At 38.5% G+C, this 16,287-nt stretch overlaps 1 non-coding gene across 1 annotated transcript; it reads right to left on the bottom strand.

Moving 5' to 3' along the window:
* Positions 1-8,626: 8,626 nt before the first annotated feature.
* On the bottom strand, positions 8,627-8,699 carry TRNAG-CCC (transfer RNA glycine (anticodon CCC)). Its single transcript has one exon. It is a non-coding gene; the product is annotated as a tRNA-Gly (tRNA).
* Between the last annotated feature and the right edge of the window lie 7,588 nt (positions 8,700-16,287).

The following is a 16,287-nucleotide window of genomic DNA, read 5'->3' on the forward strand; positions in this document are numbered from 1 at the left end:
CTGTCAGCCTTTTGGACCTTTGGGAGATTTTCCCATGGGGCCTCAGAGACTCCACCTTGAGGAGACAGGAAGGCGGATGTCTGTTTGGAGCCTTGGTTGCTCTCAGCCAACATGCTCTTCTTTTTTCCAGAGTCAAGCCTCAAGATGGGGAAGATGGAAACAAAACAGAAGGGAAATTGTTCTGAGTTTTTTCTGGACCAAGCAGCGGGCCTGTCTGTCTCTTTTTGTGCTTCCTTTCTGAGTTCCAGACCTTTTTGCTTTCAGGGATGTGCTTCAGAGGCCTCAAACTTTCTGGGTCTGTTTCAGGTTGGTGCCCTTCTCGCATCATCCTTGGTCTTGTCCCGGCTTTCATCTTTAGCTCGCGCCCTTTGAAAGTCTGAGAAAGCTTCCCAAGCAGCTGGCGTGCAGCTGTCTTCACCTTTTCTTCCTCGTGCAAGTTCTAATAATACAATCACAAAGGATCCGGCGTCCTCTCTTCTCTTACACTTTCTCATTTTTAGTTGCACCCATCTTTGAATATTTGAAATCTTTCCTAATCTCTTAAAGAATATGTTGGACGCCACTTAGCTTTTCCTTTCTCTGTGGGGTAATCATGATTCTGTGGCTCTCCTGCCCCCCAAGTTTCTTGTCATTTCCACTGCGTGCTATATGCTTGCTTAGTCGCTCAGTCGTGTCTGACTCTCTGCGACCCCATGGACTGTAGCCCACCAGGCTCCTCTGTCCATGGGGATTCTCCAGGCAAGAATACTGGAGTGGGTTGCCATTTCCTCCTCCAGGGGATCTTCCCAACCCAGGGCTCAAACCCAGGTCTCCCGCATTGCAGGCGGATTCTTTACCGTCTGAGCCACCAGGGAATTATTTTCCAGATAAGAATTAAGTCCACAAAAAGCATCCAAATTCCACTTTTAAAAGGAAATTTTAATTTATTCAAATTCCAGTGTAGAAAGGAAATCCACCTATTTCAAAATTATTCAAAATCTGTAAACAAAGGGAAAAATTCATTCCCTGGCAATGAAAGCGCTGAGTCCTAACCACTGTACCATCAGAGAATTCTTAATTCTGAATTCTTAAATCAATTCTATATTTTCCTCCTTCTGGGAGTTAATATAACATATTCCTCTTGGGGTATTGCAGTTTGTAATAGTGAATCAAAAATCATACATAATTGTATTGATTTAATTGATAGATTGGGAAGTACTTTTTTTCCTTTTAAAATTCTGTGGCGATGAAACTTGAAAACTTGATGTATCTTTTATGATTAGTTATAACTGATTCTTTAAATAATGCCATAACTTAATTGCACTGTAGCCTGAAATCATATTTATTTTTAAGAATCCTAACGATTGTTTCCTGCTATTTTTTTTAATGGAGGCTGATTTCAACTCTATTTTTTTTTTTTAAATCAAAGTGGCTTTTGCTATTGTGTATTTGAACAGAGTGGCTTTTTTCTATACTTTTAAGAAAGATCAATTTTGACGAATGTCTAATCTAAATGGCGTGACTAAAACCACCTTCATTTGTTGTTGTAGATGAAATTCTTACTTTCTGAGGACCAAATGTCTTTCAGTGTATAATGCACCCTCTGTACCACGTGTATGTGTGTGTGCATGTATGCTGTGTATAAAATCATTTCTTCTTGATGGAGAGGACACAAACACCTGTTTAAAAATGGGTTTAATTATCAGGGTCACTGTGTTCCCGACAAGAAGTCGAGGGAGCAGTTACTGGTTGATTGACCAGCTCCACGGCATCATCAGAAACCCAGGCTTTTTCCTTTACTCACTGCTCAGGATCACTTAATCACATTAATGGGTTTAGCAGCTCCAGGCATCTCACTGTCACTAAACAACACTGGGAAGAAGGAAGAGAGGAGAAAGAGTTCCTCTTCTTGTCTGCCCTTTTCCTCTCTATTCTCTTGCCCTCTTCAGGGAGGAAAATCTTTCCTAAACACAGGGCCCTCCCCCCCAACATACACATACATATACACACATAGATGTTTTATGTCTTATATTCATGCACTTAACAATATTATTAAAATTTACAAACATAGACTACAATTTAAGTAGTGTCATGGAATATTATTAAAGCAATAAAAAGCTAATTCTACTTGCTCTCATTGTTTAAAAAATTAAAAAAGTAACCTGATGAAGAAGAAATCTTGGAAATAATACAAGAGTGAGGAATAATGTTACCCTAATTTAGACATGTTTCTTAATAAATCACATTCTCTGAAAGAAAACTCTACCAGTAGAAACCTGATATAATGCTATTAAATCTACATCAGGGGTTAATTCTAACCTCCAGCACAAATACTTTAAAAATAGTAGATTCTATCAAAATAAAAAACGTATGTACATATCAAAGACAACAGAACACTCTAAGACTTAGCTGTAAGTGAATCCCCATGCTGTGTCTGCAAATTATCAGAACTGTAATCAGGTTCTAGGCTCCTTCTAATAGTGCTTTATATATTCAAACTGTATTAACCGGCTTGAGTTAACGATAGCTTTTACATCTTAGCTCAGTTTTACCCTGATGCTGCAACCAACCCATTTCACAGATGAGCCTGTTTGTACATGAAAGTGACTAGCTTATGAAAGCTGTAATTAAGGTCAGGGCATGTATAAGTCCTTTGCTCATTTAATTGTCAACTAAATGAAAGTGCTTGAAAAAGTTTAAACCTTAAAATTGGCACAAAGCCGTCAGCGAATAAGAGTTCTAGATGAGTTCTTTGTTTCATTCAGGAAACTCTATCAGATGAGAACTTGAGTCTGGTTTCTGTTCCCACAAGTCTACTGACCCAGCTCTCACCTTTTTAGTCAATGTCACCTCTGTTGCTAAATCTACTGTGTGCTCTTCAGTCTTGATCTGATGGCCCCCCCCTGAAGGCCTGGACACTACCGGTTGCATCCTCCTGCTCACAGCTTTCCTCGCTGGCTTTCTCTACCACTTTCTCCCAGGTGTCCACTGCTCCGTGACAGCTTGTCTTGGGCTCTTCTGCTGTGGCCACATCTTCCACATGTGTGGTCTGTGGTACTCTCTTCTCACCCCCCACCTTCTCCAGTGAGTAAGAGCATCCAACTAGCATACTCTTGTTCACTTCTGTTGCTTTAAAAATAATATACATTATACACTCGTGACATATTATATATCAACTATGCTATGCTACACCACTTTGGTTTCGTGTCCGACTCTTTGCAACCCTATGGACTGTAGCCTGCCAGGTTCCTCTGTCCATGGGGATTCTCCAGACAAGAATACTATGCCAATATAAAATATTAAATTAAAAAATGACATATGAACTGCTGGCTTTGGGAATCTGTGTGTAAGCACCTTAGTCTCGCTCCTGCACCCCACTAAACAGCTCCATGTGGATAACTCGCATCAGTGTCAATGTGTCTGGGCGTCCCTTCAAGACTGCTTTTTCTCTTTTTGACGAATGACACTCTTGTCAGTTTACTGGTGCTTCATTAAAGGGAAGAATTCTAGAGGCCTCCTTCAGCTTTGCTTCACTCCCATGTCCAGTGATTTCCCAAGTCTCCTCCAGTCCACCCTTGATGTCTCTGGAATTTACCTTTCACTCCATTCCTGCTGCCGCTACTGAAGGCAGGGACTTTATCATGATCTCACCTAGGGTAGTGTGGTGGCCTTTCACCTGTTCTCCTGTCTAATCTTGCCCTGCTTCAGTCCACTATCACACTGACCCCAGCATGGTCTATTTAAACTGTAAGTCCAGGCCTCTCACTCCCCTGGCTGTGATTCTTGAATGCCTCTCCATCACCTTCAGGAGGGTTCAAAGACTGCGGCGTGGTTTACAGTGGGCTTCCCAGGTGGGGCTAGGAGTATATAACCCGCCTGCCAATGCAGGAGATGCAAGAGACGCCAGTTCGACTTACATCGGGAAGATCTCCTGAAGAAGGAAATGGCAACCCACTCCAGTATTCTTGCCTGGAAAATTCCATGGATAGAGAAGCCTGGTGGGCTACAGTCCATGGGGTTGCAAAGAGTCAAACAGAACTGAGCCCATGGTTTACAGTACTTTTGGGAACTGGTCCTGATTTAGCTCTCTGGGGTCATTTGTCACCACCCCTGCTTCCTTCTTTGCATCCAACCTCTCTATATTCTATACGGCAGCAGAACTAGAATATTTTCAGTTACCAGAAGATACCATGCTGTTTCACGCTTGTGCTACTGGTATGATTTCCTAGCTTCCTGTTACCCCCTTTCTCCAATTCTTCTCCTGACTAACCCTTTCCTTGAGAAATCAGATTAGGGTTCCCTCTTTGGGGAGGACTTCCTCACACCAGTCTGGTTTTTAGGTCACCTCTCTGTGATTCTGTGTTACTCTGTGAATAGAAAGCCCTTATGTTACAGGTGTCTGTCTCCCTGTCTCCCCCCCCCACCATAAAATCTTTGTGTCACTAGTGTCTTACAGGTCCCTGTCAGAGTCTCACCTTAAATAGGCCATTCCTTAACACATGGTCTGAATGCAGTGAAATGAGGCAACGAGTGGAGATTTAAAAAGTGGAGTAATTAAAAAGTTACTTAAAAAAAAACCTTAGTAACTTTTTTTCAAGAAAAAGGAAAAAAAGATATTTTCAAATGACTGGTCATATTTTGGTAGAGAATAGGAATGTTTTGATTATAGTAGAAACATGTTTTGATTATATTTCTTCTGGGAGGGGGTTATTTGTTTAATTGAAAGACTCTGTTGAAGTGACATAACTTGGATGTTGGGGGAAACAGACTTGTCTTTAAACACTAACCCAAGGCTTCTTTAGTTTGCTCTTTGGTTTGCTTTTGGATGAGTTACTTATGGGGCTTCCCAGGTGGTGCAGTGGTAAACAATCTGCCTGCCAATGCAGGAGACATGGGTTTGATCCCTGGTTCAGGAAGATCCCCTGGTGGAGGAAATGGCAACCCACTCCAGTATTCTTGCCTGGAAAATTCCATGGACACAGGAGCCTGGCAGCCTATGGTCCATGAGGCCGCAAAGAGTTGGGCTCAGCCAAGCACACACCCACAAATTACTTATATGTTGAAAACTCATCTTTCTTATCTGCAAAGTGAGGATTGCATTCACCTTAGAAGTGTGTTGTGAAGGTTTAAATAAGAGACTTAAATAAAAAGTATCTGAGTACAGTGAAGGTAGAGTAAACATTGATCATCTTTCCTTACACTGAGTAGCTTATTAACCTAAGAAGTTAACGGCTTAGTCACTAAGTCATGTCCGACTCTTGTAACCCCATGGACTATAGCCTGCCAGGCTCCTCTGTCCATGGGATTTTCCAGGCAAGAATACTGGATTGGGTTGCCATTTCCTTATCCAAAGAGGTTAATAGATAATGTCATTCTCAGATGAGGGGAACACATTACTTGACCTTCAGATTATATGAATTATAGAATCTGAATATCTAAAAATTGGTTTGTTTCTTTAATTATCATAACTTTGGAAGTTGTGGAATAAACTCATTTTATGGTAACTAATTGGAGAAGAAATGGCAACCCACTCCAGTATTCTTGCCTGGGAAATCCCATGGACAGAAGAGGCTGGCAGGCTACAGTCCCATGGGGTCGCAAAGAGTCAGACATGACTTAGCAACTAAATCACCACCACCGTGGTAATCAGTATTCTACACATTTTTTTTTTCTGTGTAATAATAAAGAAGCATGTACAATTTCCCTGATTATCTATTATACTAACTGGCCTATACATTGAGTAGCACATGAATAAAAGTAGTCTAACTCCATTCCTTTCTGGAAAGCATTTTTAGGTATCCTAAGGAATGTGTAAGTGTACAGAGTTAAAATAAATACAAATGATAATCCACACAACAACAATTTACTAGGTAGAAAGTCATACACTTTATCATTTATTTCTTTGCCATCACAAATGGCATAAAGCACTACTTGTAATTCTGAAAGGTAAATCACAAGAATCTGGGCAACAAAAATTTGTTTTAAAAAGTGAAATCTAGGCAGTAAATTGGGCATTTGAACATTTTGTAAGTATTCTGCAAACATTTGAAGTGGCTTTTTAAAGTTTTTTAAAAGTCAGCTCAGTCCTTTTTTAGGCTAAGTAATTGTTCCACTTGAAAACTTTGGCAAAGGGACTCAGGCTTCTCTTCCCAATCCCCCTCACTTTATGGGTTCTTTCACCCACAGATCTCTGGCAGTTTCAACTGGCTGCATATTTGCTTCTTTTCATAAGATATGAGTAATTACCTTAAATTGCTCTGGTTTATTAAGTGAAATCCAAAGTAGCTTCTGTGCCTACCATGCATTTAGTTAATGAGCACAATGGTACCTCCAGGAGATTAATGGAACTTTGATAAAGGGGTAGTTTCATGAGTGAACCAGCACATCTAGATTTCAGTGGGAAAGGGTTGGAATAATCCATATATTTGGATGCCATTTAACGTAATTACATCATAATTTTGGTTATTGCCAAAAGACGGTTTGCCACTGGAGGTGAGAGCTGAGCTGGAGGATAACTAATGTAAGTAACTGGAATGTATAACAAATATTAATTGAGCACCGACAACATTCAAGGCTCCGGGGTAAGTACTGTGACAAAGACAAGCAAACACAGGACTTAGTATCTCTTCTCAAGTAACTAACTTTCTTTTGAAATAAAATCAGATTATGTCACTCCTAATTAAAACTTTCAAATGTTTTCCATTGCAGAGAATAACTTCCAGACTCTTGACCATAGCCGCAAGGACTTGTGTAATGCTGAATATAATGTTCCCCAATGCTCAGTAGCTTCCAGCCACACATTCATTGCTTTCCCCGAATATGCCTGGCTTGTCCTTGTCTTACAGACTTTGTAGGAACTGTTTCTTCTGCCTGGAATGCTCCTTTCCAGGCTTCACATGGCTGCTTCTCATCACCTAGATCTCACCTCAAATGTCCCATTCTCAGTTAAGACTTCCTCAGCCACTAACACACCTCTCCTATATAACTTACTTTCTAGATAGCTCATCACTGTCAGATATTATCTTATTTGTTCTCCTTTCTTTTATCAACCATCACTACTGCTGCTGCTAAGTCGCTTCAGTCGTGTCCGACTCTGTGCGACCCCATAGACGGCAGCCCACCAGGCTCCGCCGTCCCTGGGACTCTCCAGGCAAGAACACTGGAGTGGGTTGCCATTTCCTTCTCCAACAACCTTCACTAGGACACGAACAACCAGACTGTGCCTAGTCTGTTTGTCTCTCTGATTTCAATGCCTGGAATGAAGCCTGGTACACAGCAAATAGTCAACAAATATTTGTTGAATGTTGAATGAATGAGGTCACCACATCTCTTTGAGCCCAGATTTTCTATTGAAAGAAAATTAAATGAGATTTTACACATATCACACATGTATATAGGTTATAAAATATAATTTAACACATATATAAAAGCTCATTTCATATATCTACATGTAATATGTAAAACTGCATTATACATAATCTATACACTGAGATTTTTTAATATATAAATGCCAAATCTGTGTCTATATTTATATCTTTCTGGCCAGTTAGCAAAGAGTCAGGCCCATATTAAGAGTATAATATTTGGTGGATGTTACATTTTCCATGGATAATGAAGGATAAAGTCAGCATCCTAAGAACAAATTCGGATACTTATATTCATTCTGTTAACAATACTTAAGGAAAAACTTGTATTTTTTTCAGAAATTTCATCTCAAGGACTTGCTGAAAACATGTTCAAAATTATGAGGAGGCCATGTGATAAAGGTTTTCATAAATATTTCCTCAAACCAGATGGCAATGATTCAGGGTAAAGAAGCCCTTTGAAAATCACTATTCTGGGTTTTACTAATAACCTGACCCATTCAGAAGATGTGGGAGTTCACTTCAAGAAGCCACTGGGAAAAATAAAATGTGTTGTGCAAATATCTACATTGTTTTGATCAGGAATTAATTCTTAGTATCCAATCTTTTCTGAGAAGGCCATTAAATACCTTTTGTATAGCTCATCTTTCCCTTAAACGAAGCAATATTGAACTGAATATTCATTTTCAATTAATAAAAATGAAGAAACATTTTTTCTTATTTTTAGATGTACTTTTACAAACCAATCTGCTTTGTCAGTACTACTTGAATATCATTTTTTTTAGTTGCATTCCTTTGTTTTCATAGCATTTGCGTTTATAGTTATTTTCTATTTACAAAGGAATATAGTGCTTTTGGTGTTGTTGACATAGTATCAGTTAAATATAAATTTATTTAGATAAAAATGTGATTTTCTTTAAAGAAAGTTATTGAATAAATGGTAAAGTTAATGTACAGGTATGGCAGACTCATGAGAATGGTATATGACCACTGAAGTTGGAGGAACAGAGGTCTAGAGTAAATATTTCCATCTGTGGTAAAGGATGAGTTATGTGTTTTTTAAATTTTCAAGCCATTGCAAGATCTTACTTTTATAAAACACAGAGCAATTAATTACTAGAAAAATAAAAGTTAAAAAAAAGCACCCAAAAAATAGGCTTGATTTTTATTTTTTTATTTTAATTAATTAATTTTACTTATTTCGCTGCTCTGGGTCTTAGTCTCAGCACATGGGATCTTTAGTTGCTGCATGTGAATTCTTAGTTGCAGCTTGTAGGGTCTAGTTCCTTGACCAGGGCTCGAACCTGGGTCCCCTGCATTGGGAGGGCAGAGTCTTAGCCACTGGACCACCAGGGAAGTACCCAAGCTTGAATTTTAAATTATTAGATTCACCATTCATAAAATAATTCTGTCAAATTGCTATAAAAGTTTTAAATATTGACTCTCAGCTTTAGAACTGACCTCCTTGTATACCTGTGATGGTGTGCAGTCTGACAGGTTGGTCCATAGACCACAATTTGAATAACCCTGGCCCTGAGAAAGAGTATGGGCTGGAGGAAGGTCAGTGTTGAAGGGCAGAACACAGGAAGAGTAATTTCAGTGTCTCCTTTTTCAAATCCTTAATTCCATATAGTCATCACTATATTCCATATAGTCATATTCATCCCTTTCTCTTTATTGTTTTTGCCTTAGTTCAAGCCTTCCTTATGAATCCAGTATAAATGTACTGTTGTGAAAAAAATATTCTCATCAAGTTGTTTTAAAAATTAGACCTATGAAAGTTTACTAAGAAATTATCCAATGACTGTTGAAGATATTTCTCCATATATGGTTCAAAATCTCTTTGAAGATGGATCTGTAAAAGCTTTCTTTTGGAGTTTAGTACCAGGAAAATATTTTCTTCTTACGAATCAGTGTGCTTCCTTTTATTCCTCCAATCAGACAATGAGGGTTACATAACACATCCTGTTATACACCTCATGTATTTTTTTGGCAGGAAAATCAGGGATAGATTTTAATATACAATCCAGTAATTATATTGGTAGTCAACATTCTTCCTCCTTTTACTTCAGTTTTAGTTTTCTATTATATGAATCCCCAAACTGAGAAAAGGAATAACCATTGGAAAATCCAAGATATGATTACTTATACTTTACTTCTATCCAAGCAAGGTGAAAGAGCTTACATCCTGAGAGAAAGAAATAGTTAACAGATGTTGAATCTTAAAATACTCATTAGAGTTTCTATTTTTACATATTTCTGAGGTCTTCTATAAGTTCCGAGTAGATGAGCTTACAGGACAGATTTAAGTGGCTTGTTTTAAAATTGTCTTTTTTTCACTGACATGGAATTTAACTTCTCTGACATTGAAACAGTTAACAGGAGAGATCATGATGGAGCTAGTCTGCATGTATTTTCTGGTTACTGTTAGTCGACTGTTGGAAGTGAACCTAGATTTGATCAGGATATGAAGTAGGCATGATTCATGCAGTTATTTTGAAAGGGTTGTCTGTCCCAGTTCCGGGAGAGATGCTGTTGTTTGCCTGCCCCACTAAGGAGGAAGGCAGACGTGAAGCAAATTGTATGACACCATGATTACTGGTCTTAGATAAAGACTTGAAACTGCAGTGTCAACCTAAGGGCATCCAAGCAAAAGTGGTAGGGAATAGGATTGGGAAATACCAGGAGGTAAAGTCCTGGACTTCCCAGGTGGCTCAGTGGTACACAATCTGCCTGCCAATTCAGGAGACAGAGGAGACACAGGTTCGATCCCTGGGTTAGGAAGATCCCCTGGAGGAGAAACTGGAAAATCATTCCAGTGTTCTTGCCAAGATAATCCCATGGAAAAGTAGGAAAAGCACATAGTTTTGGTGGCAATGATGAATTTATTGAAATTTGAATTAATATTTGTATTTTTCATCCATCATGAATACTGATTTAGAGTCAGAAGCATATAACAACATTAAGATTATCATTCGCTATGAGTGATTGCGGTCTGGGAAGTCTTTATTGTGCTACTCAGTTGACTTAAGGCATAAGAGATGAAAGAGGAAATAAAGTCCTAAAATATTTACACTAGAAGAAAGTTCTGACTGCTTGTTCATCCTAAAAACATTTATATAAAATTAACTTCCTTGATCGTCATAGGTATTTAGTCTATGTGAATCCCTGCTGCATGAAATGTCCATTTTTATTGGAAAAGACTTTAGTACAGAAACCATGACTAAATGAATGGTTTATCTGTGATAGAAGGAATGAGATAACTTGTATTAGTTGCCTTTAATGTGAGAAATTCTTTCCCAGCTGTATTAGGAATGTTCTGGAATAAGCTGCAACAACATACCAAGAAGTCTTGGCTAAGAGACTAATATTCTATTTTACATTGTAAAAAAAAATGTAAAAAGCAATGGACTTATTGATATAGCAATACTGTTTGTTGCCCCCCCCCCAAAAAAAAATTAAAACAATGCAAGCTTAGCAGAGAAGTTAAGCAAAGTATAAACAGAAAAGTGCCTGATAGTTATATTACAAGGTGATCATATTTCACAAGTAATAGGAAATGTTATCATTGAGGAAGGCTTTCTCATCTCTCCTTGCTATTCTTTGGAACTCTGCATTCAAATGAGAATATCTTTCCTTTTCTCCTTTGCTTTTCGCTTCTCTTCTTTTCACAGCTATTTACAAGGCCTCCTCAGACAACCATTTTGCCTTTTTGCATTTCTTTTCCATGGGGATGGTCTTGATCCCTGTCTCCTGTACAATGTCACGACCTCCGTCCATAGTTCATCAGGCACTCTGTCTATCAGATCTAGTCCCTTACATCTATTTCTCACTTCCACTGTATAGTCCCCAGGGATCTGATTTAGGTCATACTGAATGGTCTAGTGGTTTTCCCTACTTTCTTCAATTTAAGTCTGAATTTGGCAATAAGGAGTTCATGATCTGAGCCACAGTCTGCTCCCGGTCTTGTTTTTGCTGACTGTATAGAGGTTCTACATCTTTGGATGCAAAGAATATAATCAATCTGATTTCAGTGTTGACTACCTGGTGATGTCCATGTGTAGAGTTTTCTCTTGTGTTGTTGGAAGAGGGTGTTCGCTATGACTAGTGCATTCTCTTGGCAAAACTCTATTAGCCTTTGCCCTGCTTCATTCTGTACTCCAAGGCCAAATTTGCCTGTTACTCCAGGTGTTTCTTGCCTTCCAACTTTTGCATTCCAGTCCCCGATAATGAAAAGGACATCTTTTTTGGGTGTTAGTTCTAAAAGGTCTTGTAGGTCTTCATAGAACCGTTCAACTTCAGCTTCTTCAGCGTTACTGGTTGGGGCATAGGCTTGGGTTACCGTGATATTGAATGGCTTGCCTTGGAAATGAACAGAGATCATTCTGTCATTTTTGAGATTGCATCCAAGTACTGCATTTTGGACTCTTCTGTTGACCATGATGGCTACTCCATTTCTTCTAAGGGATACCTGACCACAGTAGTAGATATAATGGTCATCTGAGTTAAATTCACCCATTCCTGTCCATTTTAATTTGCTGATTCCTTGAATGTTGACATTCACTCTTGTCATCTCCTGTTTGACCACTTCCAATTTGCCTTGATTCATGGACCTAACATTCCAGGTTCCTATGCAATATTGCTCTTTACAGCATCAGACCTTGCTTCTATCACCAGTCACATCCACAACTGGGGTATTGTTTTTGCTTTGGCTCCATCCCTTCATTCTTTCTGGAGTTATTTCTCCACTGATCTCCAGTAGCATGTTGGGCACCTACCCACCTGGGGAGTTCCTCTTTCAGTATCCTATCATTTTGGCTTCTCATACTGTTCATGGGGTTCTCAAAGCAAGAGTAAGGAAGTGGTTTGCCATTCCCTTCTCCAGTGGACCACATTCTGTCAGACCTCTTCACCACGACTCTTCCATCTTGGGTGGCCCCACACGGCATGGCTTAGTCTCATAGAGTCAGACAAGGCTGTGGTCCTGTAATCAGATTGGCTAGTTTTCTGTTACTGTGGTTTCAGTCTGTCTGCCGTTTGATGCCCACTCGCAACACCTATGTCTTACTTGGGTTTCTCTTACCTTGGACGTGGGGTATCTCTTCACGGCTGCTCCAGCAAAGCGCAGCCGCTGCTCCTTACCTTGGACGAGGGGTATCTCCTCCTGGCCGCCCCTCCTGACCTTGAATGTGGAGTAGCTCCTCTCGGCCCTCCTGCGCCCGGGCGTCTCGGCCGCCGCCCCTGACCTCGAGCCTGGGGTAGTTCCTCTCAGCCGCTCCTGCGCCATCGCAGCCTGGCGCTCTCGGTCGCTGCCCCTGACCTTGGGCGAGGGGTAGCGCCTCACGGCCACGCAGGCGTGCTGCGATTCGTGGGGTCGCAAAGAGTCGGACACAACTGAGCGACAGAACTGACTGAACTGAGGAAATGTTATGAAACCAGAATGTCCCTCATATTTTGGCAATAGTTTAAAAAGCCGTTCATATAAAGACTTAATTGTAACTCCAGAATATTTTTTTAAGTTTTATTTTATTTTACTTATTTATTGGTTGTACTGCATGGCATGTGGAATCATAGGTCCCCCACCAAGAATTGAACCCCTGCACCCTGCATTGGAAGTGTAGAGTTTAGCCACTGGCCCGCCAGAGAAGTCCTTCCAGAATATTTATATTGCCCAAGTTGATACGACTAGAGCTGTTGCTTCTACTGTTATAATCTAATTTTATATAATTATGATTTGAATGCTAAATATAGCAACCAAAGACTAATAGTCTCTTCTGACTATAATGAGAACTGTTTGTACTTCATATTACTATCCTCAAGTTATTCTATGTTCAAGCTAAATAATTACTGTGGGATTCAGTTTTTAAGATAACTAATTTATACTTTGACATTAGTTTTACCAAACAGGTATTCTAGCATAAAATATTTAGGCACTTAGAAATTAGAATCATGGAGGAACTTGTTTCCTTTTTTCTTAGTCCATAGTCTCTAGACAACTTTATACTCATGTTAAATATTTCAAAAGCATGAGAAAAAATAAGAACGTTGTCTTTAGACATAAAGATGGCCAACAGGTACATGAATGAAAAGATGCTCAGTATCATGAATTATTAGAGTAATGCAAGTCAAAATCACAATGAGTTACCATCTCACACTGGTCAGAATGGCCATGATTAAAAAGGCTACAAATAATAAATGCTGGAGAGAGTGTGGAGAAAGGGGAACCCTTCTACACTGTTGGTGGGAAAGTAATTTAGTACAGCCACAATGAAAAGCAGTAGAGAGGTTCCTTAAAAAGCTAAAAATAGAGTTACCATAGAGTTTGCCATGCCCTCCTCTGGGGTAGCTTCCCGACCCAGGGATCGAACCCTCTTCTCTTAAGCCTCTTGCATTGACAAGCAAGTTCTTTATCACTAGCACTGCCTGGGAAGCCCCAATGCACCAAATTCTTGTGACTTCTCATAGGACTTAAGTTATCATTGTCTTCTCTGGTTCTGTGCTCCTTTTACTGCTAAGTTATTTAAGATCTGAGAATCTCTGTTGTTATGACTTTCCTGCTCTCCATCATGTTGAACTAGATAAGGAATTCAGTCACTCAGTCATGTCCTACTCTTTGTGATCCCATGGACTACAGTAAGCCTTCAGTCCCTTAAAAAAAAAAAAAGAAGCAACACTCCCAGAAGCCATTACCACATGTACAGGTCTTTAGTGAACATTTTGTCACGACAGAGACACATTCATAAAAGTTCAAATATCTTTGTTAGGCAATGTTAAGAAAACCTGGGCCCCAGTTTCTATTTATTGATAAATGTGGGCTTTGGCTTCTAGCAGTATTGCAATCTTTTCCTCTCCCTTCTTTTCAGCCTCATTTTCTCAGATCCAAATATTCTCTCTTTAAAACACAGAGGCACTGAGTTTATTTCATTGCCTTGGCTCCTGTTGACTCAACCCCTCACCTCTCCACTAGTCTTTTAGTAAGAAAATCTAAACAAAGACACTTCCTTCCCTAAAGGATTTCATACTCTTGTGTTAACCATAGTAGATGCCAAGATCAAGTTCCATGCCCTTTACTTTATCTTTTTTTTTTTTTTTCATGGTTTGATGCAGGATTTCCAGGAGACTTCTGAAAAGAAACTGTGAAATCAGGACCTCATTATTTTTTTTTCTATCAGTCAAAATAAAAGTTTCTGACATTTCACCACTATGTATGATGTTAGCTATAATTTTTTTTAAAGATATCCTTTATTCTGTTAAGGAAGGGCCAGTCCATTCCTAATGTGCTAAGTTGCTTATCATGAAAAAAATCTAGAATTTTGGTAATTGTTTCCCTGAAATCACTAAAAAGATCTGATAATTACTGCCCTTTACTTGTTATTCTGTTAAGTAACTTCAATAGATTTTTCTAGTGTTAAATGGCTCGTGTACCCTTTGGGTATACCATATCTATTCATGTAATAGTACCTTTTAAAATACAGCAGCAGATTAAGTTTTTTAAATATTTCATTAGAGTTTTGGGAGTCTATGTTAATAAATAAGATTAAGCTCTAGTTTTCTTTTTTTCAAACACTATTCTTTGCTAATTTTGGTATAAAGGCAATATTCGTTTCATAAAATTAAGTGGGGAACTTGCTCATGTTCTTCAATTCTGGAATAATTTGTGAAACATAGAGCTTATCTTTTTTCTTTTTACCTAAGTAAAAAGTCACTATGAAATCATTTGGCTCTGATGCCTGTTTTTGTGAGTAGATATGTTCACTGACAATTTTTTTAAATGGTTATAGGTAAGTTCAGATTTCCTCTTCTTGAACCAATTTTGATATTTTATGTTTTTTAAAATAATTTTCAATTTTATATGTTCAAATTCATTAGCATAAAGTTGTTTCTAATATTTTCTCATGATTAAACATGACACATATAGATCCATGGAAGCATTTTAGCTTCTCTCTTGACTTCTGTTGTGTATTCAAGATCTCTATGTTCCTCATCTCTGTAATGTCTTTGTCTTCCATTGCATTAATTTCTGCTCATTTTTGTTTTCATAGAGGTAACAAACTGTTCCAGCACCATTTGTGGTAAAGACTTCTCTTTTCCTATTTAACTGTTTTGATGCCTTGGTCAAAAATCAAATGTTGTATAAGAGTGGGTCTTTCCCTGGACTTCTTTATTTTATTCCATGGATCTGGTTGTCTTGTCTTAACATTAATCTCATTCTGTCTTGATTATCCTAGTTGTAGAGTAAGTCTTAAAATCAGGTAGTAGAAGTCCTACCTTCATGTTTAACATTCATAGTTTACTTAGAGTCTGCTTATTTACATTTCTCATGGCATAGCAATTGCTTTGCCTACCCTTGCTATTTGAATCCTGATCCTTCCCTCGAATAGCATTTGTTTCCTACTAAAATTTGTTGAATGGCAGATTCTCAAAACTGTTATAGGTTTAAAATTTATCTCTATTGCCCCATTCTTGAATGATAGTTAAACTGAGTATAGAATTCTGAGTTATTTTCCCTGAGTACTTAGATAATATTATTATATAATCTTTTCACGTGTATTTCTGCTGAGAAATTTACTATTCCCCTTGTCATTCATTTTTGTGTGCACGAGTGTGTATTTCTACCATTCTCTGAGTGCATTGATACTCCTCTTTTTCTTTTACCAGTTTTGCAATGTTGTGCCTGAACTTATTTGTATTTATCTTGAGGACTTGATTGATGATTGATTTGTTGATCGATGCTTTCATTCTCAGAGCTTATAAGCATGTATTTATTATGTAATTATATATAAAATATATTTGTGAATTTATAAATATATAATTTATGTATATAAATTGACTCACATTTTCTCCTTATACAAGCATACCCTAAAGGCACTGCGGGTTCAGTTTCAGACCACAATAAACTGAATATTTCAATAAAGGGAGTCAAATGAATTTTTGGTTTCCCAGT

This window comes from Odocoileus virginianus, chromosome 27 (assembly GCF_023699985.2).
Source record: "Odocoileus virginianus isolate 20LAN1187 ecotype Illinois chromosome 27, Ovbor_1.2, whole genome shotgun sequence".
In the NCBI taxonomy this organism is placed as follows: Eukaryota; Metazoa; Chordata; class Mammalia; order Artiodactyla; family Cervidae; genus Odocoileus; species Odocoileus virginianus.